General features: G+C 45.2%; 1 long non-coding RNA gene across 2 annotated transcripts in view; it reads left to right on the forward strand.

Annotated features, from left to right (window-relative positions):
- Nucleotides 1-22,718, forward strand: part of LOC137327674 (uncharacterized) — a 96,370-nt gene that overhangs the window by 39,487 nt on the left and 34,165 nt on the right. For both annotated transcript variants that reach the window (XR_010964505.1, XR_010964506.1), the window contains exon 3: nt 22,105-22,221. This is a non-coding gene — a long non-coding RNA (uncharacterized lncRNA). The remainder of the gene's footprint in view (nt 1-22,104; nt 22,222-22,718) is intronic.

A 22,718-nucleotide genomic window follows, 5' to 3' on the forward strand; every position in this document is an offset into this window, starting at 1 on the left:
CACCCAGTCCAGAAGGGATGCATCCCATGTTGCTGAGGGAAGTAAGGGTGGAAATTGCGGAGGTACTGGCCATAATCTTCCAAACATCCGTAGATATGGGGGTGGTGCCAGAAGACTGGAGAATTGCAAATGTTACATCCTTGTTCAAAAAAGGGTGTAAGGATGAACCCAGCAACTATAGGCCAGTCAGTTTAACCTCAGTGGTGGGGAAACTTTTAGAAATGATAATCTGGGACAGAATTAACAGTCACTTGGACGAATGTGGATTGATTAGGGAAAGCCAGTACGGACTTGTTAAAGGCAAATCGTGTTTAACTAACTTGATAGAGTTTTTTGATGAGGTAACAGAGAGCGTAGATGAGGGCAATGCAGCTGATGTGGTGTATATGGACTTACAAAAGGTGTTTGATAAAGTGCTGCACGGTAGGCTTATCATCAAGATTGTGGCCCATGGAATAAAGAGGACAGTAGCAACATGGATACAGAATTGGCCAAGGGACAGGAAACAGAGTAGTGGTGAATAGTTGTTATTCGGACTGGAGGGAGGCATAGAGTGGTGTTCCCCAGGGGTCGGTGTTAGGACCACTGCTTTTCTTGATATATATTAATGGCTTGGACTTGGGTTTACAGGGCATAATTTCAAAATTTTCAGATGACACAATACTTGGAAGGTGTTGACCGGAAGTCACCGGTTAACGGTTTTAGCTTAGTACACAGAGGAAGAGTCAATTCTCTCTTAATTCTCAATTCGCTTTATTAACGTTATTAGATCATGTACATACCGCTTATACGTCTAGTTAGATATAGGCATGTAGTTTACAGCAGGTTATACAGGTTTATACTCAAACTAGGATTTAAACGCACACCCACTAGGTTTCTCTATTAATACTCCCCGAGTATCAGGCTTTAAACGCACACCCACTAGGGTTCCTATTAATACTCCCCGAGGATCAGGCTTTAAACGCACACCCACTAGGTTTCTCTATTAATACTCCCCGAGTATCAGGCTTTAAACGCACACCCACTAGGGTTCCTATTAATACTCCCCGAGTATCAGGCTTTAAACGCACACCCACTAGGTTTCTCTATTAATACTCCCCGAGTATCAGGCTTTAAACGCACACCCACTAGGGTTCCTATTAATACTCCCCGAGTATCAGGCTTTAAACGCACACCCACTAGGTTTCCTGACGACACTCCCAGAGTGGTCCCAGAATAGAAAGGATATTATATTACCCGGAAAGGAGAGACGCTGCTGGCCAGGCAATTCTCCCTCTTACTCCCGACGTCGTCTCCACGTCCTTGACGCAGGGTTCCTACTTCCACGAGGGTTAGTTTCCAGAGTCTCCCAGAGTCTCCTTCACAAACAAAGACACACCAACAAAAACACACACACTCACTCACTCACTCACACTCTCACTCTCTCTCTCACTCTCTCTCTCACTCTCTCTCTCACTCTCTCTCTCACTCTCTCTCTCACTCTCTCTCTCCCACTCACTCACTCACTCACTCACTCACTCACTCACTCACTCTCTCTCTCTCTCTCTCTCTCTCTCACAAACAAACAAAGACACACACTGACTCCAAGCCAGCAACTCCTCAGTTTTTATTCCCCAAGTCTGTCTTTTCGAACGATGCTGTCTTCTCCGGTTGGCTCAAAGTTGCTGGAGTGACCGATGTCATCCCCTGATTGGCTCTGTTCCAAGGGCTCAGGTAGCATCACCGTTCCTTTGTCTCTCTAAGAAGCGGAACGAATTCAAACCGGTTCTGGCCAGTTCAGACCAGTGACTGAACTCCAGGTCACCTCAGTTCAAAAGGTCAGTGTCTTTGTTAGCACTTTGAATTCAGCTCAGCAGTCTTCTGCAGCCTCTGGCCAACATCTCCCCCCTTTTGATCCAAAGATGCCTATCTTAGGATCATTATTCTCCCTTTCTGGGTACCACTCCTGAGGCCGTCATTGTCCCTCAATGGGTATGTTACATCCGCGATTTCATATGATTATAGAAAAAATATATAAATGGTTATATAAACAATACAAAAAGGAAGCGTATAAAATATACTTCACACACTGTCCTTATGTTGATAATCGCTTCTTCTGTTTCATTATAGCACTAACACTCAATTGTTGCAAAATTTCATTTTTCCACCTTCTAAGCTGATATACATTAAATATGACAAGTATTAATGCACATAAAATCACAATTACAGCAGCATGTGATAAAATCCTGACCCATGGATGTATTTGAACATTAGATCCCCAATTCCACTCACTCACTCACACTCTCACTCTCTCTCTCACTCTCTCTCTCACTCTCTCTCTCTTACGGGGTCCCGTAACAGTTCACCTGCTTTATCAGCATGCGTTTTAATTATTTTAGTGTGTTTAGTCCATTGATGAATTATCTCATTGGCTTCCTCCGCTATTTGCGTCCAATCTGCAGTCAGGTGCGGAATGGGTGGTAGTTCGGTAGGAACATATTTCCACAGATCTTGGTCTATATCGGTACGTTGGACTGTGAGGTTTTCGTTTATTACCATCCTCATTATTGGCTTAGGCAGAACATGTCCACCGACAACCAGGTCTGAGGTCACATTGTTAATGGCCACATTGTGTCCCTCCAGAGGGCACTGTTTCCATCCTTTGTTATAGCTCATAGCCGCTGTGGCTATGTGATAAGTTTGTCCCACAAGGGCGTATTGTAAAAAGGACTGGTTGTTAACTGGCAAAGTGGACAATGAACAATTTTCATAAGTACTGAACCCACAATTAGTAAGTCTGTCTCGTTATCTCTTCTGGACAGGCCCAGTGATTCCCTCCTTGGTGACACTTTGACAAATCTACCCCTTTCTCAGCACCATCCATTACAATAGCATGAGATGGTGGATTGCTCAAAGAGATCCAAGTACCCTCATTGCCCACGTTATGAACTCTTTTTAACGGATAGGTCAAATTGCTTCCGTGCCGGGGAATATGAAACACCGCCCCAATGTAATATGTCCCTTTATGAGTCACTACTCCAGTCAATATTTACATAGGTGTGGTACCAGTGGACCATAATTTTACCTCGACCGTCGCTCCCCGATGGTCACTCCATAAATGGACCCACAAATTGATTAATAATATTTCCCTCTGGGATTACCGATAATGTCTAGAACTGTGTTCCATGAAAACCGTACTCCCGCTCCCTCCGGTATACCCAAAGTCTTTCCTACACACGCTAACCCATTCACTCCCGTATAATACAAATTTAAATCCCCTCTTTTCCCTTTGTTGGTTCGGACTGTCTTATTCTGCAGAGCAAAGTTGTCCCTGGTCTCGGGATATCCCTCCGTCGTCGACACTGCTTCAGGCACGTTCATTCGTCGTGACGACTCCGAGGCAGGTTCAACCACAGTCCTGATGACGATCAATCCGATAGCAACAAAATGCATCATCCCCTTCATTCTAGGCTGGACCTGGAATAAACAAGCGTAATTTCTGCTCTTATGTACAGTTTCTTTTAGGTACTATCATAAGTCCAGTCTCTCCATATACTGAGCCAGACCGTCCAAATCCTGTTCCCAATTTGTTTCAGATTCTAACCGTCCGTTTCTTCGAACGCACTTACTCCCCCTTTTTGTTTTATGTTCCCGTCGTTTTGTTCCTGGATTCGCCTCTGCATGCGAACGGACAGTGTCAAATTTGTTTTCGATCACCTCCTCTTGGACCTGTAACTGGTCCAATTCTTGATCTCCCTGACCTTCAGAATTCAGAACATCGTTAGCATCGAGCAGCACATGCCAATGATGATTATCTTGTTTTTCTCCTACCAACTTTAGCCGATTAATGTGGTACCAGCCACTCTTATCTGGTGCCGTTAATATCCTGTATACAGATGGACTAGCTTTGTCTACTATCTCATAGGGACCGGCAAACTTTGGACTCAAGAATGAGGTGGGCTGGTATATTCTAATCATTACTCTCTGTCCAGGGCTCAACTCTATCTAGATCCCACAGCCAGTTCTCCTTTCCCCATCCTGTACTGATGAAGAGCCATCCACAAAAATTTTAAAATAGGGTTCTTCCTTTCCTGTTTCCTTTGTCTTTCTGCTTTCAGGCCCCGTCTTACCCCCTCCTTTTTGTTTTGATACAAATGGGCCCTTGGGGTCATTTGCTATCATCAATTGACACTCATGTTTTTCTCCCTGATAAACTAAGTTGTCTGCTAACATAGTGGTGGTTTTTACCCCCTTTACAGTTATATTTCTCCCTTGCAGCAACAATGTCCATCTAGCAATTCTATTTTGGCTAACTGAACCATCCTTAATCCTTCCATCTAACAGTAGCTGTACTGGGGTGTGTTCTGTTAATATTGTAAGTGGATTTAGTCCCACTATATAAGTAAAATGCTGCACTGCCCAAAAGACAGCTAGCAAGTGTCTTTCGCATACCGTATACCCCTGCTCCACTGGTGAGAGCATACGTGAGGCGTACGCTACTGGTCGTAATTTCCCGTGTGTCTCCTGTAATAGAACTGCCGAGAGGGTGGTGTCTGTGGTAGCCACCTCCAATGCAAACGGTTCCGTTGGATTTGGGGTTTTTAAAGCAGGCGCAACAGCTAGTGCTTGCTTTAAATCAGTCATGGCCTGGCTGTGTTCTGTTTTCCACTCCCAGGCCACATTCTTTTTTAATAATTCCATCAGTGGGGCCGCCTTTGTGGCGAATCCATCAATATGGTCCCTGCAATATCCCACCAACCCTAAGAAGGACCTTAACCCTTTCACATCCCGCGGAACAGGGAGTCTGCCAACTGTCTCTACCCTTCGCTTGTCAATGTCCCTTTGTCCCGGCGTCAGAATCACTCCCAAGTAAGTAACTTTTTGTTTCATGATCTGCGCTTTTTTAGGGTTAATCTTTAATCCCAAGTCATGTAACAACTGCAGTAATTCACTTAGCAGTTGATAATGTTCCTTCTTGGTTTCAGTTTGTAGGAGTAAGTCGTCTACATACTGCACTAGACATTCAGGCCTTGAGAATCCTTTTAACCCTTCCCTCAGTCGTTGGTGAAATATGGACGGGGAATTGTGAAACCCCTGCGGCAGGGCGGTCCATGTATATTGCTGTCCTTGGAAAGTAAATGCAAATTTATATTGACATTCTTTCTCCAGTGGAATAGACCAAAAACCGTTACTTATGTCCAAAACCGTAAACCACTGCGCATCCTCACTTTGTCGAACTACTGTCTCTGGGCTAGTTGCTACTGTAGGCGCTGTTAACGGGGTGACTTTATTTAATTCTCTGTAGTCTATCGTTAGTCGCCAGCTACTGTCGGGTTTCCTTACTGGCCAAATAGGTGCGTTATTAGTAGAAGCTATTGGTCTTAATATCCCTCGCTGCAGCAGACTCTGTATCACCTTCTCTATCTCTTCTGCTTGCTTTGGGAAACCGTACTGCTTCTGTGGTTTGGGGTCTGGACCTTGTATACACACACTCCCGGTCATTTTCCCACAATCATGTTTATGTCGGGCAAATACTATTGAGTTTTGTACAATAATCTGTTGTACTTCACGATCGTTACTCATTTCTCCTGGTTCTATCCACATTTCCCCGATCGTGCATATCCTATCCTGATATTCCCCCACCGGGACGAGTGTGTGATTTATACTGCCCATGCCCAAAGGCATTTGCCAAATCATACAATTAACGGGGTCGAAGCAGAATCCCGCTTTGGCCATATAGTCACTCCCTAATATATGTTCTTGTTCTCTAGGTAATTTAATAAGGACCACTGAATGCTCTATCACTATGTCTCCCACACCGACTTCCAACGGTACACTCACATATTCCACTTGTGAATGTCCTGTGAATCCACTGAGAATAATTTTGTTTTGAATTTTCCTATCTGTGTCATTGATCTGAGTGGTGTTAACGGTGGTTTGAGATCCCCCTGTGTCCCAAAGAAATGTAAGAGGGCGGCCTCCGACCCTACCATTCACTAGGGGTCTCCCCATGTCATCCAACCGCGCGTCACACACCCATAACGGAGAGGCCTGACACCGTCATTGCAGTTCAGGGTACAACCCGGAACTCGGTGATATTTCTATCGTATCACACTGAGGACTTGGTCTATTCGGCCCTTCCACGGGTCGGCTCTGATTCCTTCCCCGACCTGCTCTCTCTCGTCTTGGGTTCGGGCAGTCCCTTGCGAAGTGTCCCTCTTGGCCACAGTTATAGCATTTGGACACCTCGCCTTGAGTTCTCCCCGTTCCTGAGAAGTTTCCTTTGCCTCTACCTCTTCCCACTGTCTGATAAGCTGGAGGGGGTTCCCCCTTAGTAGGTCCCCTCCCTTCATTTCTCCAAATTATCACCTGATCTTTAACAGGCATTGCTCTGTCCCCGGATGCCTTGGATCGTTTGGGTATTTCCCTTTCCCATACTCTAACCATCTTCCTAATTATCCAGGATACCGTATGTGTGTCATCAGCGGGGTCAAACTGATCTCGTGCCTTCCTCGACTCCTCAGTGCCATGCGACACTAGTGTTCTCAGCCATCGGTTCCTAACCTCCCGCTGTAAATTATCCCTGTCTAAGTCTGTACCATAGACCCCCTGAAACACCGCCCAAATGCGAGCCGAAAATACAGTGGGGTGTTCACCTTTCCTTTGATAGCATCTCATCAGCGCCTCCACTGGATCCCCTCTGTTATCGCCCATGACAGATAATACCTGGTCCTTTAAGGCTTCATTCGTGCCTCTACCAAGTTTTTGTTCCTCCGGTAGGGCGGAGTGTATATGTGGGTGTAGGCACATTAGGATTAATTTCCTTTCCTCAGCATCATCTAAGCCGTGTATCGCTCTGTTGCCTGACCGCTAGGAACAACTCCCTAGGATCATCCCCAGGCACACACGTTCCAATATCTTTCGCAATAACCCTCAGTTCCTGTACCCCAAGTGGGGTGGAATATGTCATATCCTGACCATCTTCCCCCATCTGTGCTCTAGTAGTTACAAGGGGGGCCATTGGGGCAGACGGTTTTTTCTGCTCTGGAGCATATGCTGGCGGTGGGTCCCCTAGTGGAGGTTCCCTATCACCGCTGCTGTATCTATCCGCCTTGTCTGCTAAATCATCCCAATCTACATCCCCTAAACCACTTTCTTCACCTCTCCCGGGTGCAAAAGCACACAATATGCCTCTCTGTGCGGCTAGCTGATCTTGCAGCCTCCCTATCACTTTCTGACACGTTGTGTGATCACCAGTACTACTCCTCTTCTCCTGAGCTGCTCTGTGAATCACATTCATAGCAGTTTTTAAATCACCACATTGTTGTTTCCATCTCTCCACCTCAGCTTTAGCTGCTTGGGCTTCTCCCTCTCTCTTATTCTTTTCATTAGTCAATTTTTCGCACTGTAACTGATATTGGTTCATGTGCATCAAATCTGCACTTCTCTGTCCCTGTAGATCAGTTACCTTCTCACTAAGGCGGGCTATCTCCTCACGGAGTTTTTTATTCTCTTCCCCTAATTCATCTTGGATTTTCTGAGTCTCTTCTCTCTCTCTCCTAGCCTGCTGTCGGCATTCTATCCATTCCTCAAGTAAACATCCAATCGCTACGGACTTTTGTATCTTTTTAAATTTCCTATCTGACATCTTTGTTTGCGCAATTTTCCAAAGGACCTCCCCAACAGGCGTTCCCTTGTCTCCAATGTGACCCGCATACTCCCCGTATTGCGGCCACTTCCCTATTACGTATTTTTGAAGGAGTCCCTTCCAATCAAAACAGTCCAAGTCCCCAGGGCTTGGTGATTTCCCTTTATTCGTCATCTTACGTTATTAACTATGAATTAACTCAAACTCCTGTTCTCTGTATACTTTGCCAAATTCGGTTCGCCTCGAGGCTCCCACTGACGCAACGGAGAGATTTATCCTCGAGCCCACCCAGGGACGCCAAATATGTTGACCGGAAGTCACCGGTTAACGGTTTTAGCTTAGTACACAGAGGAAGAGTCAATTCTCTCTTAATTCTCAATTCGCTTTATTAACGTTATTAGATCATGTACATACCGCTTATACGTCTGGTTAGATATAGGCATGTAGTTTACAGCAGGTTATACAGGTTTATACTCAAACTAGGATTTAAACGCACACCCACTAGGTTTCTCTATTAATACTCCCCGAGTATCAGGCTTTAAACGCACACCCACTAGGTTTCCTATTAATACTCCCCGAGTATCAGGCTTTAAACGCACACCCACTAGGTTTCCTATTAATACTCCCCGAGTATCAGGCTTTAAACGCACACCCACTAGGTTTCCTGATGACACTCCCAGAGTGGTCCCAGAATAGAAAGGATATTATATTACCCAGAAAGGAGAGACGCTGCTGGCCAGGCAATTCTCCCTCTTACTCCCGACGTCGTCTCCACGTCCTTGACGCAAGGTTCCTACTTCCACGAGGGTTAGTTTCCAGAGTCTCCCAGAGTCTCCTTCACAAACAAAGACACACCAACAAAAACACACACACACACACACACACTCTCACTCTCACTCTCACTCTCACTCTCACTCTCACTCTCTCTCTCACTCTCTCTCTCACTCTCTCTCTCTCACAAACAAACAAAGACACACACTGACTCCAAGCCAGCAACTCCTCAGTTTTTATTCCCCAAGTCTGTCTTTTCGAACGATGCTGTCTTCTCCGGTTGGCTCAAAGTTGCTGGAGTGACTCATGTCATCCCCTGATTGGCTCTGTTCCAAGGGCTCAGGTAGCATCACCTCCTTTGTCTCTCATTTACCTGAGGAAGGAGGAAGCCTCCGAAAGCTTGTGAATTTACAATAAAATTGCTGGACTATAACTTGGTGTTGTAAAATTGTTTACAATTGTCTCTCTAAGAAGCGGAACGAATTCAAACTGGTTCTGGCCAGTTCAGACCAGTGACTGAACTCCAGGTCACCTCAGTTCAAAAGGTCAGTGTCTTTGTTAGCACTTTGAATTCAGCTCAGCAGTCTTCTGCAGCCTCTGGCCAACAAAGGGTAGTGAACAGTGAGGGGAATGGTGATAGACTTCAAGATGATATAGACAGGCTGGTGGAATGGGCGGACACATGGCAGATGAAATCTAACACAGAAAAATGTGAAGTGATACATTTCGATAGGAAGAACGAGGATAGGCAATATAAACTAGAGGGCACAACTCTAAAAGGGGTACAGGAGCAGAGAGATCTGGGGGTATATGTGCACAAATCGTTGAAGGTGGCAGGGCAGGTTGAGAAAGTGGTTAAAAAAGCATACGGGATCCTGGGCTTTATAAATGGAGGCATAGAGTACAAAAGTATGGAAGTCATGATGAGCCTTTATAAAACACTGCTTCGGCCACAACTGGAGTATTGTGTCCGGTTCTAGGTACCCAACTTTAGGAAAGATGTGAAGGCCTTAGAGAGGGTGAGAAGAGATTTAGTAGAATGATTCCAGGGATGAGGGACTTTAGTTATGTGGATAGACTGGAGAGGCTGGGGTTGTTCTCCTTCGAACAGAGAAGGTTGCGAGGAGATTTGATAGAGGTATTCAAAATCATGAAGGGTCTAGACAGAGTAGATAGAGAGAAACTGTTCCCATTGGCGGAAGGGTCAAGAACCAGAGGACATAGATTTAAAGTGATTGGCAAAAGAACCAAAGGTGACATGAGGAAAAACTTTTTTACACAGCGAGTGGTTAGGATCTGGAATACACTGCCCGAGGGGGTGGTGGAGGCAGATTCAAACGTGGCCTTCAAAAGGGAACTGGATAAGGACTTGAAAGGAAAAAATTTGCAGGGCTACGGGGAAAGGGCAGGGGTGTGGGACGAGCTGGATTGTTCTTGCGTATGGCCGGCGCGGACCCGTATGGCCTCCTTCCGTGCTGTAACCCTTTCTATGATTCTATGATTCTATGGTTCTATTTTAATAGTCTTCAATCAAGAGTTCTGTAGATGTAGAAATTTGTCAAAGTGTGGAATCATAAGAAGATCCTGTCATTGGGTGGTGCAGTGAGTAAGTGCAATGTCCTTTCAATTCTAGGTCCTGGATTTGAATCCATCCCAGACTGATAGGGCGGAAATCTTGTCTGGCTTTAAGTGTCACGTGTGAACCATGTTTGGGCTGTGGCAGCCCAGCTCCTAGTACAGGCCCACAGCACACAAATAATTTGGCATTGATTGACAAGAATGGCAATGTCATTGGAACATCAAGATCACAAGATAATTGTGGATGAGAATGGTGAGAAAGGATGAGAAATCATAAAGATGTGATTGCACTAGGGAGGAGATTTACGAGGATGTTGCCAGGACTGGAATCAATCATTTGATAAAACCAGGTAACCTTTGTTCCCACTTTCGTCTCCCCATGAATTTTCCACTCTCCACTTTTCAAAGTCACCTTCATCTTCATCCTTTTCAGAGAAACCAGTCAGAACCATAGCATGCGAGATCAGTGATTCGCCATACATCAGCCTTTCTGCCTTGAGTTGCTCAGAGAAACTCCAAATAGCAGCTCTCGGTTAAGTATTTTGGGATCATTGATCCCCAGCTTGCTGCAAAATTGGAGGAAAGATTGGATTGGCTGGGGTTGTTTTCTTTGGAACAGAGGAGGCCGAGGGGAGATTTAAAATTATGTGTATAAAATTATGAGGGGCCTAGATAGAGTGGATAGGAAGGACCTATTTCCCTTAGCAGAGAGGTCAATAACCAGGGGGCATAAATTTAAAGTAATTGGTAGAAGGTTTAGAGGGGAGCTGAGGAGAAATGTTTTCACCCAGAGGGTAGTGGGGGTCTGGAACTCACTGCCTGAAAGGGTGGTAGAGGCAGAAACCCTCAACTCATTTAAAAAGTACTTGAATGTGCACTTCAAGTGCCGTAACCTACAGGGCTACAGACCAAGTGCTGGAAAGTGGGGTTAGGCAGGATAGATCTTTTTCAGCCAGCACAGACACAATGGGCTGAATGGCCTCCTTCTGTGCCGTAAATTTCTATGATTCTATGATTCAAAGGCCATATGGTCTTGATTCACCCATCCAGAGAGATCCTAACACCACCCCATTGGAACATCCGATTCTTTCTTAAATGATTCCAGGGTTTTTGCATTCACTGCTCTTTCTTGACGTTTGTTCCAGATGTTGATCACTCTTTGAACCCTGGAATCAGTTCTTGTTTGAACCCGTGTCCCCTAGTTCTACACCTACGGTTTAATTTAAAGTAATACTCTGGGTTAACGTTTTTTATACCCTTAACAATCTTGCATAACTCCATAAGATCACCTTTCAATTGCTCGCTTTCCAGTCTTTCCCCATAACTCAGACCCCTGACACTGAGGATAAACCTCGTGGCTCTTCTCTGTACTGGCTCCAGCACTTGAATATCTTTCTTGTTTCCTGGTGACCACAACTGGACACAGTATTCAAGGTGTGGTCTGACTGGAGCATTATAAAGTTTGATCATTAACCCCCTCACCTGTATTCTACTGTTTTGGCCGTGTAGTTCAACATCCTATTGACTTTGTTGATTGCTCCTCTGCAATAGTTGAACATATTTGGTGTTGATGCTACTAAGCCTCCTAGGATTCTTTCGGCTTCGTCCTCAGTTATTTCAACACCATTCATGAAGTATATGCGTCAACTCTTTTTCTTCCTATGTGCAGCACTTTACATTCACCTGACATTGTATTGCCCACCTACATATCTTGTCCAACTCACCCTGTAGTTTCTACAAATTAAACCACTCTGGAACATAGGAACATTAGTAACAGGAGTAGGCCATTCAGCCCCTTGAGCCTGCTCCGCCATTCAATTAGATCATGGTGCTCTGCACCTCAACTCCATTTACCCGCCTTTCCCCAATACTCCTTACCTAACAAAAATCATTCTTACCTAACAAAAATTATTCTCGCTCAGTCTTGAAAGCCCCAATTGTCACAGCAGTCACAGCCTTTGAGGGAGACAATTTCAGATTTCTACTACCCTTTGTGTGAAGAAATGCTTCCTGATTTCACTTTCTTTCACAAAGGAAACCGTTGAACCTACCAGTTCACTGAGGCCAAGTGTGGCATCATTACTGCTGCCTGGCTGGGATCCACTACTCATCATAGCTCGGTAGAGGTAAAAGTGGTATTCCTGCAGTTAAATGACTCGGTACCTTGATGTGCTGACTGAGTTCCCGCAGTCTCCCCAGTGCTGATTGAGTTCCCATGGGTCCAGCGCCCTGCTGAATTTTCTCAGTCCCCGATGTCCTGTTGCGTTCCCCTCATTACTGACTGAGCTCCTTTGGTACCGATGCCATGTTGAGTTCCTCCAGTTCTCCACTGTCCTGCTGAGATCCCTAGTCCCTGATGTGCTAGCTGAGTTTCTCAATTCTCCAATGGACTGACTGAGTTCCCTTGGTCCCGAGTTTCCCCAGTCAACTCAGTACCTCTGTCTCCCCCAATTCCTGCGTCTCCTTAGAGTGCATTGAAAATATTTTTAAAATCCCATAATGTTAAATAGGAAACAATTCCTAATATGTAGCAGACCAGAGTTGGAATTTCCCTATTTGCCATTAAGGAAATTGTTTAAAAGCAGTATAAAATAACAAATAAAAAAAGCTTTAATCTTTATAATCAAAATAATCATGTTAATATTGCATTTTATCGTTGTCATCAAAACACTTCAAACAATTAATTACTTCTGAAGTGCAGAGACTGCAGGCAAACACATTAGCCATTAACAGTAGCAATGCCCTACAATGAGATGAATGGCCAGTTAATCTGTTTATTATTGGTTGATGGAGGGTTAGTGACCATAAGGCTGGGACAGCTCCCTGCTCTTCTCCAAACACTGCCATGGGACGTTTAATGTTTATCTGAATAGACTGACAGGGCCTTATTTAACATCTCATCCAAAAGACGGCATTTCTGACAGTACTGGACTGAATTGTCAGCCTAGCGTGGAACTCAAACCCACAAGCTTCTGATTCAACTGAGCGAAGCCAACACACCCCATCAATAAAGTTTCTTGTGCCTGCTGTGACCATCATCTGTGTTGTGACCGTTGAGTCTATCAATTTTCATTTTCCTCAAAGGTTAACTGTTTAAGTTTCTGTGTTCTTCTCCCTTCCCATTGGTTTTTTCCACTTTAGTTATTAACAATTCTAAAACATTCTGCCATAATTTTAATTTTCTCCCCATCGCCTTCCATCAAAATTCTATCAAATCACCAATTTCTAGACTGTTGACTCTTAATGCCCTCTGAATTGGCCTATAGTAAGCCACTCAGTTGTATAAAAAAAAACACTACAAAGACTACTGCAGTGGTTCAAGAAGAAGACCCACAGCCAATTTCTTGGGCCAACTAGGGATGGGCAATAAACGCTGGCCTTGCCAGCGATGCCCACAACCCAGGAATGAATAATGAAGAAAACATGCGTTCTCAATGGGCTCGATGTTACCAGGGCTGCGGGTTCGCGGCGGGGGGGCTATTGGGCGCGTGGGTAACGTGCCCGGCGAAATCAGTCTGCCCCCCGCGCGATCGCAGCCTAATTGGATCCACTTACCTGGTCTTCCGGGTTCCCCACTGCTGATCTGCACGTCGGGCGGGCTGCGCATGCGCAGTAAGGTCTGTCACCTGGAGGATGATGTGGAAATGCCGGTGATGGACTGGGGTGGACAAATGTAAGGAGTCGTACAACACCAGGTTATAGTCCAACAGCTTTATTTGAAATCACAAGCTTTCGGAGGCTTTCTCCTTCGTCAGGTGAAGTGTGGGATTACTTGAAGGCACAGTATATATAGTCAGAGAACAATGCCTGGTGATTACAGATAACCTTTCCAACTGCCCGTTATCACACCTCGGCAGAGAAGTAATCACAGCAAACAAAGGAGTGGAATGGTGTTCAGACAGGGGAACATTACATCCAACACTACTGAATACACAAGCGGTCAGATTACAAAGACAGAGAGAGGGAGAGAGAGAGATACACCCGAAAGGCAGAGAGAGAGAGAGAAAGAATGACCAGTTGTATTAAAAACAGATAACTTTTTTTTTCGCTGGTGGGGTTACATGTAGCGTGACATGAACCCAAGATCCCGGTTGAGGCCGTTCTCATGGGTGCGGAACTTGGCTATCAATTTCTGCTCGACGATTTTGCGTTGTCGTGTGTCTCGAAGGCTGCCTTGGAGAACGCTAACCCGAAGATCGGAGGCAGAATGTCCTTGACTGCTGAAGTGTTCCCCGACTGGGAAGGAACCCTCCTGTCTGGCGATTGTTGTGCGGTGTCCATTCATTGTTGTCGCAGTGTCTGCATGGTCTCGCAGATGTACCATGCTCCGGGGCATCCTTTCCTGCAACGTATGTGGTAGACAACGTTGGCCGAGTCACAGGAGTATGAACCATGTACCTGGTGGGTGGTGTCCTCTCGTGTGATGGTGGTATCCGTGTCGATGATCTGGCATGTCTTGCAAAGGTTGCCGTGGCAGGGTTGTGTGGTGTCGTGGACGCTGTTATCCTGAAAGCTAGATAATTTGCTGCGAACGATGGTCTGTTTGAGGTTAGGTGGCTGTTGAAGGCAAGTAGTGGAGGCGTGGGGATGGCCTTAGCGAGGTGTTCGTCGTCATCGATGACATGTTGAAGGCTCTATTTAAAGGGGCAGTCCTCCACTGACAGATGCTGCCACAAATAGCAAAAATTACAGCATGGAGCAGCCCAGGGGGAAGGCTGCTCCCAGTTTAATGATGCCTCACTCCAGGTATCATTAGATGGGGTGAGGAGGAGGGGGAGGACAGAGATCTTCCCCCCGGCGGGCGGGAGGAAGCGGCCTGCCTCTGCCACCAGGAAGGCCTGGCTCGAGGTGGCAGAGGAGGTCACCTGCACCACCAACATATTGCCCACCTGCACTACAGTGCAGGAGGTGCTCCAATGACCTAAGTAGGTCAGCCGAAGTGAGTACACTTACTCATTCCCCTACACTCCATCTGCCACATCACCGCCCCCACCCCACATCTCCTTCTGCACTGCCAACACTACTCTGTCACATCACCCCTCACACCCACTCAAAGCTCATCCTCATCTTACCTGCACTTACTCACCTCGCCAGTACTCATCCCGCCACTACCACTCAACCCAATCCTCATACAATCTCATGGCTCTATCTCATACTCACCCTCTCGTGCATCTCTTTCACAGTCAGCCTCACTCAACCTGCCACTACCTGTGCTGCAGCCACAGGGCATGCATCACATATGTGCAGTAGGCAGCGTAAGGCAAACGTGTCGTGAGCATGAAGGGGATGCACAAGGGTGTTTGAGGGTTTGTCATGGTTTTTACTTATATTTAATTTCTGAGCAACTCACATCACATATTATATTGTCACCACCACTGCCATGTCTTCGCGAATCTTGTCTGGTTTGTACAATAATGCCCTTTCCTGAGGATCACAGTGAAGACCCACACCTGATGCCACCCATTGTGTCACTGCAGAGTGGGTGTACGTGTATTTGCAGGGCTCTTTTGTGCAGACGACTGAGAGACGTCGGCGATGTCCCCGGTGGCACCCTGGAAGGATGCGGAGGAGAAGTTGTTCAGGGCAGTGGTGACTTTGACAGCAACAGGCAAGAAGATGGTGCTCGGACCAGCTCGGCATGAAGGAGGCTGCAGATGTCCACGACTACATGTCGAGTGACTCTGAGCCTCCGTGTGCACTGCTGCTCAGAGAGGTCCAGGAAGCTGAGCCTCGGTCTGAGGACCCTGTGGCGAGGGTAGTGCCCTCTGCGATGCATCTCTCTCTGCGGTTGCCCTCCCTCCTGCTGTGCAGGTGGATGTGTCACAGCACTCCGTTGTGGAGCTCCACGTGTCAGAGGTGGATGGCGTGGATGGCGAGGCTGGTGATGCTGTTCGCCCTCCGAGGAGGTCATGACTGCAGCTACGGCGGCCCCCATCCGGAAGATGTACATCTGAGGGGGTCCTCAAGGTAGGTACATGTCTCTGGACCCTGGGGTAAGTGTGCAAGTTGGTGAATTTTCTTGTCAGGAGGAGGGTGGTGGAGGCCAAACTTTGTCCCAAGTGACAGAATGGCCTCCTGCAATGAGTGAGGGTCTCCCCCCCCCCAACTGTCAAATGGACCTTTGCAGCTGCCACAGGCTGATGGCTGCAACACGTCCATTTCAACTGGGAGTGTTTCCCCCAATATGGGAATCAGTCCCAGTTGTCTCTAAAATCCCAACCCTCCTAAAATATTCCCTTAATCAGGTCAGTTAATGACCTGAAATAGCTAAGTAAATACTGTTAAGTGGCACCCCGCCGGCTTTAATTGCCTGCGGGAGTCCCACATGCGGGGGCTCCGCGCGCATGTCGGCGCGTCTGTGGGGAACCCAGAAGTGGGCGGGTTGGAGCCGGGCTCCGGACCCACTCTGGGATTCCCCGATTTTCGGAGCCCCCCCCCCGACAGGAACGCACCCGATAGCGAGTGCTAAAATGAAGCCCAATGTGTTCTCTGAAATTCCTCTACGCTATATTAATGAAGGTGTTAACCTGTTAAAAATAAATCTAGAATAGCAGAGAGACGAATTTCAGAGGATCATGTTCAGAACTAATGTTCCCACAGTGTAATTTCAGGGTCGACATATTTAGTAAAAAAAAATCCACTAATAGAAATCAGATCCCTGTGGATTATAGAGGTCAAGGGTTGATTCCCCTATTTATTAAGAATTTTGAAAAAGAAAATAAAAAGCTCCTAAGGATTTTATTTTTATACATCAGAGAAGGTTCAGCGGCCAGAATTCAGGCCATGACTTACAACCAGCCTTATTCAGAATTATGGTTAATTTTATAACAATAACTTGCATTTATATAGTGCCTTTAACGTAGTAAAACATCCCAAGGTGCTTCACAGGAGCGTTAGCAAAGAAAATTTGACACCAAGCCACATAAAGAGATATTAGGACAGGTGACCAAAAGCTTGGTCAAAGAGGTAGGTTTTAAAGAGCGTCTTAAAGGAGGAGAGAGAGATAGAGAGGTGGAGAGGTTTAGGGAGGGAATTCCAGAGCTTAGGGCCTGGGCAGCTGAAGGCACAGCCACCAATGGTGGAGCGAAGAAAATTGGGGATGCGCAAGAGGCCAGAATTGGAGGAGCGCAGAGATCTCGGAGGGTTGTGGGGCAGGAGAAGGTTACAGAGCTAAGGAGGGGCGAGGCCATGGAGGGATTTGAAAACAAGGATGAGAATTTTAAAATCGAGGCATTGCCAGACTGGGAGCTAATGTAGGTCAGCGAGCACAGTCAGTATTATTCAGTGTTGAAACCTTTTAAATTTACTTTCCTCCAATTACAGCAGATGAACTGTTACTGGGGAATAAAGTTATCTTCCAAACTAAATAAATTCATCCACAATTATTTGACTTGCTCTGCAGCAAGAAGTAACTAAAGATGACATTGAAAGAGATCTAGGGGTTTTAGTAGACTTGACGTCCAACACGTCCAATCAATGTGCAGGTACAATCGACAAAGCTAAAAGAATGCTGAACAGTAGAGTCCAAGTCAAAGACTGTCGGCCGAAACTGGATAATGCCCTGATCAGTCCACACTTTGAGGGCTGTGCCCAGTTCTGGCCACTGAGAGACAAGGAAAACATTCAAATGCTGGAGGTGGTGTAGGGCCATGAGACCGATCCCTGGCATCAGGGAACTGAGTTGTGAGCAAAGACTCCAGAAACTTAGGGGGTGGTTTTCATATGGTTGCCACCCCGTTCTCCCTGAAAAATGGGGCCGTCGGCAGACAATGTTTTAAAAAATAATTTCCTCCACTGGCTGCCTGAGGCCCACCTTACTCAGTTTTCGAGCGAGCCTCGAAATGGGCAGCCAGGTGGGAACCTTATTTATATAAGGGCCCTGGATGTCGAGCAGCCCAACCAGCGATCCTTAACGAGACTGCTGGAGGCTGCTCCCAAACGGCCAAAACACCTGGGGCGCTGATTTTTGAGAGTTCAGGAGGAGCACAAGAATCTTCTCACCCGTTGGCGACGTGATTTCCCCTCCCCTTGGCTGTTCTCCGATTCCATTCAATTTGAGCCCCGACCATGAAAAATGGCTCAGGCCTCCAGCTAGAGCAATTGGGAGGGTGACCCACCTGCTCAATATTTCTCTGTATGAAAATTGGCCCCTTGGGCTCTTCAGCCTTGAAAGCAGCTTATCAAGGGGTGGCCTCGTGGAGGAATATAAAATAGTAAATGGTATAGAAAATGTAAATTAGGAACGTTACTGCGGGTTAAGTGACAATAGGATGAGTTTCAAACTAGTGAATGGAAAATTTAGGATTGACATCAGAATGTTCTTCTTCACATACAGAATGATTAACATGTGGAATGTGGAGCCAAAAACCCTGGAATAATTTAGGAAATATAGCTAAATACGGCAATGAGGGTCTTTCTGGATGGTTGAGATAAGCTGAATGGCCTCACTCATCTATTTATTTTGCAATCTTGTTACTTCCCTTTGCCACTCCTCCATGCAAATTGGACGTATTCAATGTCAGCAGTCCCAGGATACTCTGGGATTGCTTGACCTTGAAGAAGTTCTGTAATATAAGGAAGGCATAGGAAGAGTAATGTGCCCCTCGGTTCTTATGTTTTCCTGTTTATTGAGTTTTTCTCTGTGACATTGCTGGCTGACTGTGCGCATAATTCAGTTTACAGATCGCAAAGAAAAATAAGTTGAAATGGTTTGAAAAGTTTGGACAGAGAATTTAACTGTGCAGACCCTCATTACAGAGGTCAGGATAATTTGAAAAAGATCAATTTAGCATTTAAAACACTTCTGGAAATTTGAGGATGGCAGAGGTTTTTTAGGAAAGCTTCAGTGATATGTTTTTACTTTACACTGAGGATGATAGCGGATTGTGGGTAAGCTTTGGTGACACGTTCCTGGATTGTTTTCCGAGAGTTTCCCTTTGAAGTAGTTCTGAAGCGGACGTTTGAAGTAATAGATGGGAAATGTGAAATAATAGATGGGAAATGACTGAACAGCCAAAAATCCATTAAAAACAATCTAAAGGGTACAGAGCATAGAGGGAGTACCCACACAAAGAGCAGGTCATAAAAACCCAGCCAATGGCAAAGACCTCAAAGCGAACAGGTTTTTAGCCAGAAAACTATTGTGTCACTTTCTTGGCAGTCTGTTTGGAATTGTGATGTCTAGAAAAATAATTAACACCTTTTCTGATGGCAACAGTTTTAAAAAAAAACATGTTGCTGTTCAGATAGCATGAAATGATTTCGTCTGAAGTGACCAGAGGAGGTGACTATAGTGGAATTGCAATAGGTTGTTTTGTTTCTCTAGCGAATATCGCTTTGATGTTTTAATGAAATATATATTGGGGAAAAGATATATACGGAAAATATATGAAAAAATGAAAGGTTTGAAAAATGGATCTTTGTTAAAGAATAGCTTCTGTCAGAAAAGTAGTTATCAGATCTTTTTCATGGTGACATCTTTTTAATTTGTTGCTGACTTGTCAAGCTCACTGCCAACTAAAAGTTCAACCGTAAATATTGAATCAGAATAATAATGCTTCCTCATTCTTTGATCCTCCATGCACATTAGATTTGAGTTTATTGTCCATGTGGGGAGAGTTTATGAAGGCAGTGGCTCTTTAAGAGCTTTTGCTTGTTGTAGCCTTACAATGGCCACATGATCTTCTCCCTCTCCTGTAGAATCTCATTCTCCAAGAGCCGTGGGATTGGGTGAGCCCTCGGTTCCTTTTCTTCCCTAGTTGATAACAGTGTCTCACTATCTCTCCCGAACTGGTGCCTCAATCTCTTTTCTTGAGGATCAGTTATATATTTTTTCAGTTCTCTCTCTTAAGGCGCTGACACTCTTGGGCACAGGTAGTCACCCCAGTATCTCACTCAAGTGGCCAATCTCCACGAGGAAATTGACAGTGAGTTTCAGTAAACTATTTAAACATGGGAGCATCACAGCAAACCTCTATTTCCTGATTCTTATTCTTGCAAGCAGGTGTCACTGGATAGTAATCGAGGAAAGGAAATGACTTTTTTTTGAGTAGTAACCCTGACTTTTTTTGTCCTTTCCACGGTTATTGGGAATTATTCGGTACCCCAACTCCTACCCTAGCTGAGATCCAATAATTCAGCAAAGACCAGGGATTGTACCCAGGATCTGCGTGCTCTGTATGTTTTAGTACCACACTGATGTTATCAACAGAGCCACTGAGGCATTATTGACAGGATTATTGATCCTGTTTTACAGCTACAACTTTACTAAGCTGCTGTCATGTGAAGGCTGTTTTTGCTTATGTTTAGAACTGTCAGTTAACCATTTGGATAGGGCTAGAACCATGAGAGTCTAAAATCCTAGCTCTGTCTATGTGATGACTGACCACTCTCAATTTAAGCTGAGAGAAACCAATTTACCACCGTGTTTTCCTAGTATATTTTGAATTGAGGGCTGGTTTGGTAAGTACTGTAGAAATGAGGAGAACTATAAGGCTACGCAGTTTTCATTACGCTGGTAATATAGGCAGGCTCTCAAATTGTTTTTCCTTCAAATCAAAATGATCCCTACACTGCCATTTTGGATCCTCCTTCCTGCATTGCGCTGTGTACAAATTGCTGACCAGTCTGAACAAGAAGGCCAAGTTCCTCTTAGCTCTTCTTTCTGACAACAAGGAGCAGCCTTGTTGCTCTTGTCTGCCATACTACTAAGGCCTGGATGGGCCCCAAGGCCCACGAGGGCCTCAATACAAATTTGGTTGTATTGAGCAGCAAGATTTTAGTTGCTCAGAGTGAACTCTTCTCTGCCGCTGTAGGCAGAGTAGTGTCATCGTGATGTTTTGTTACCTGTTGCTTTGTTGTTATAAATTTTTGTTCTCTCCCCGCTCAGTCTCCAGCACTTCGGATGTATTGTGAATGCATAACAGGGTCTGATTGTGTATTGGGAGAGAATGCTTGGAGTGGTGACTGCAGGTCTCCACCACTTTGGCATCACCTAACTCCTATTCCTTGATTTAATTCATCTGCACGCCTACTTTTTTTTAGTATGGACTGTAGGCCTGAACCTTTCTCCTAAGTTTCTTATTTAAAAAAAGATAAGCCTCAGTCTCAGTCACTCAATAAAGACCACTTGCTGTGGCAAATGGAATTCAATGTAGACAAATGTGAGGTCATCCACTTTGGATCAAAAAAGGATAGAACAGGGTACTTTCTAAATGGTAAAAAGTTAAAAACAGTGGATGTCCAAAGGGACCTATGGGTTCGGGTACATAGATCATTGAAGTATCATGAACAGGTGCAGAAAATAATCAATAAGGCTAATGGAATGCTGGCCTTTATATCTGGAGGACTAGAGTACAAGGGGGCAGAAGTTATGCTGCAGCTATACAAAACCCTGGTTAGACCGCACCTGGAGTACTGTGAGCAGTTCTGGGCACCGCACCTTCGGAAGGACATATTGGCCTTGGAGGGAGTGCAGCCTACATTTACTAGAATGGTACCCGGACTTCAAGGGTTAAGTTACGAGGAGAGATTACACAAATTGGGGTTGTATTTTCTGGAGTTTCGAAGGTTAAGGGGTGAACTGATTGAAGTTTATAAGATATTAAGGGGAACGGATAGGGTGGATAGAGAGAAACTATTTCCGCTGGTTGGGGATTCTAGGAGTAGGGGGCACAGTCTAAAAATTAGAGCCAGACCTTTCAAGAGTGAGATTAGAAAACATTTCTACACACAAAGGATGGTAGAAGTTTGGAACTCTCTTCCGCAAACGGCAATTGATACTAGCTCAATTGCTAAATTTAAATCTGAGATAGATAGCTTTTTGGCAATCAAAAGTATTAAGGAATATGGGCCAAAGGCGGGTATATGGAGTTAGATCACAGATCAGCCATGATCTTATCAAATGGCGGAGCAGGCACGAGGGGCTGAATGGCCTACTCCTGTTCCTATGCTTGTAGAAGGTACCCTGCATACAATGTCATATGTACTCTATACTGAGGGTTTATAAAAATGTGTTGTAAGCAAAGAACAATTGCAATAATATTTATTTTTTAAAAAAGATAAGCCTTTGGCAATACCACTTCATATGCAGCTGCTGACACCCTCTTATTTTCTCTTCCTGTTTTCAGTAGAGCAGTGGAAAGTTCTGGGAGTCAAGGCTGAATGAAGAAATGTAATTTTTCAAGGCTTAATTTCAGAACTCGAATAAAGATGTTGAACTCGATCAGAAGGCCATACATCATGCAGTGAGTTCTTTAAGAAATCCTTTGCAAATAACTTTGTTTTAAAAATTGAATAAAGGGCTGTGTCTTTCAAACAAACGGATAAAGAAAGAAAGACCGTCATTTTTATAGCGCCTTTCATGACCTCAGGACATTTCAAAGCCCTTTACAGCCAATTAAGCACTTTTGAAGTGTAGTCACTGTTGTAATGTAGGAAACGCGGCAGCCAATTTGCGCACAGCAAGATCCCACAAACAGCAATGAGATAATTACCAGAGAATCTGTTTTAGTTGGTTGAAGTATAAATATTAGCTAGGATACCAAGGGAGAACTCCCCTGCTCTTCTTCAAAAGAGTGCAATGCAATCCTTTACGTCCATCTGAGAGAGCAGGGAGGGCCATGGTTTAACATCTCATCCAGAAGACGGCACCTTCAACAGCACAGCACCCCCTCAACACTGCAGTACCAGCCTGGATTATGGGTGTAAATCCCTGGAGTGAGACTTGAACCCACAACTTTCT

The sequence above is a fragment of the Heptranchias perlo genome, chromosome 12 (assembly GCF_035084215.1).
Source record: "Heptranchias perlo isolate sHepPer1 chromosome 12, sHepPer1.hap1, whole genome shotgun sequence".
Classification (NCBI taxonomy): domain Eukaryota; kingdom Metazoa; phylum Chordata; class Chondrichthyes; order Hexanchiformes; family Hexanchidae; genus Heptranchias; species Heptranchias perlo.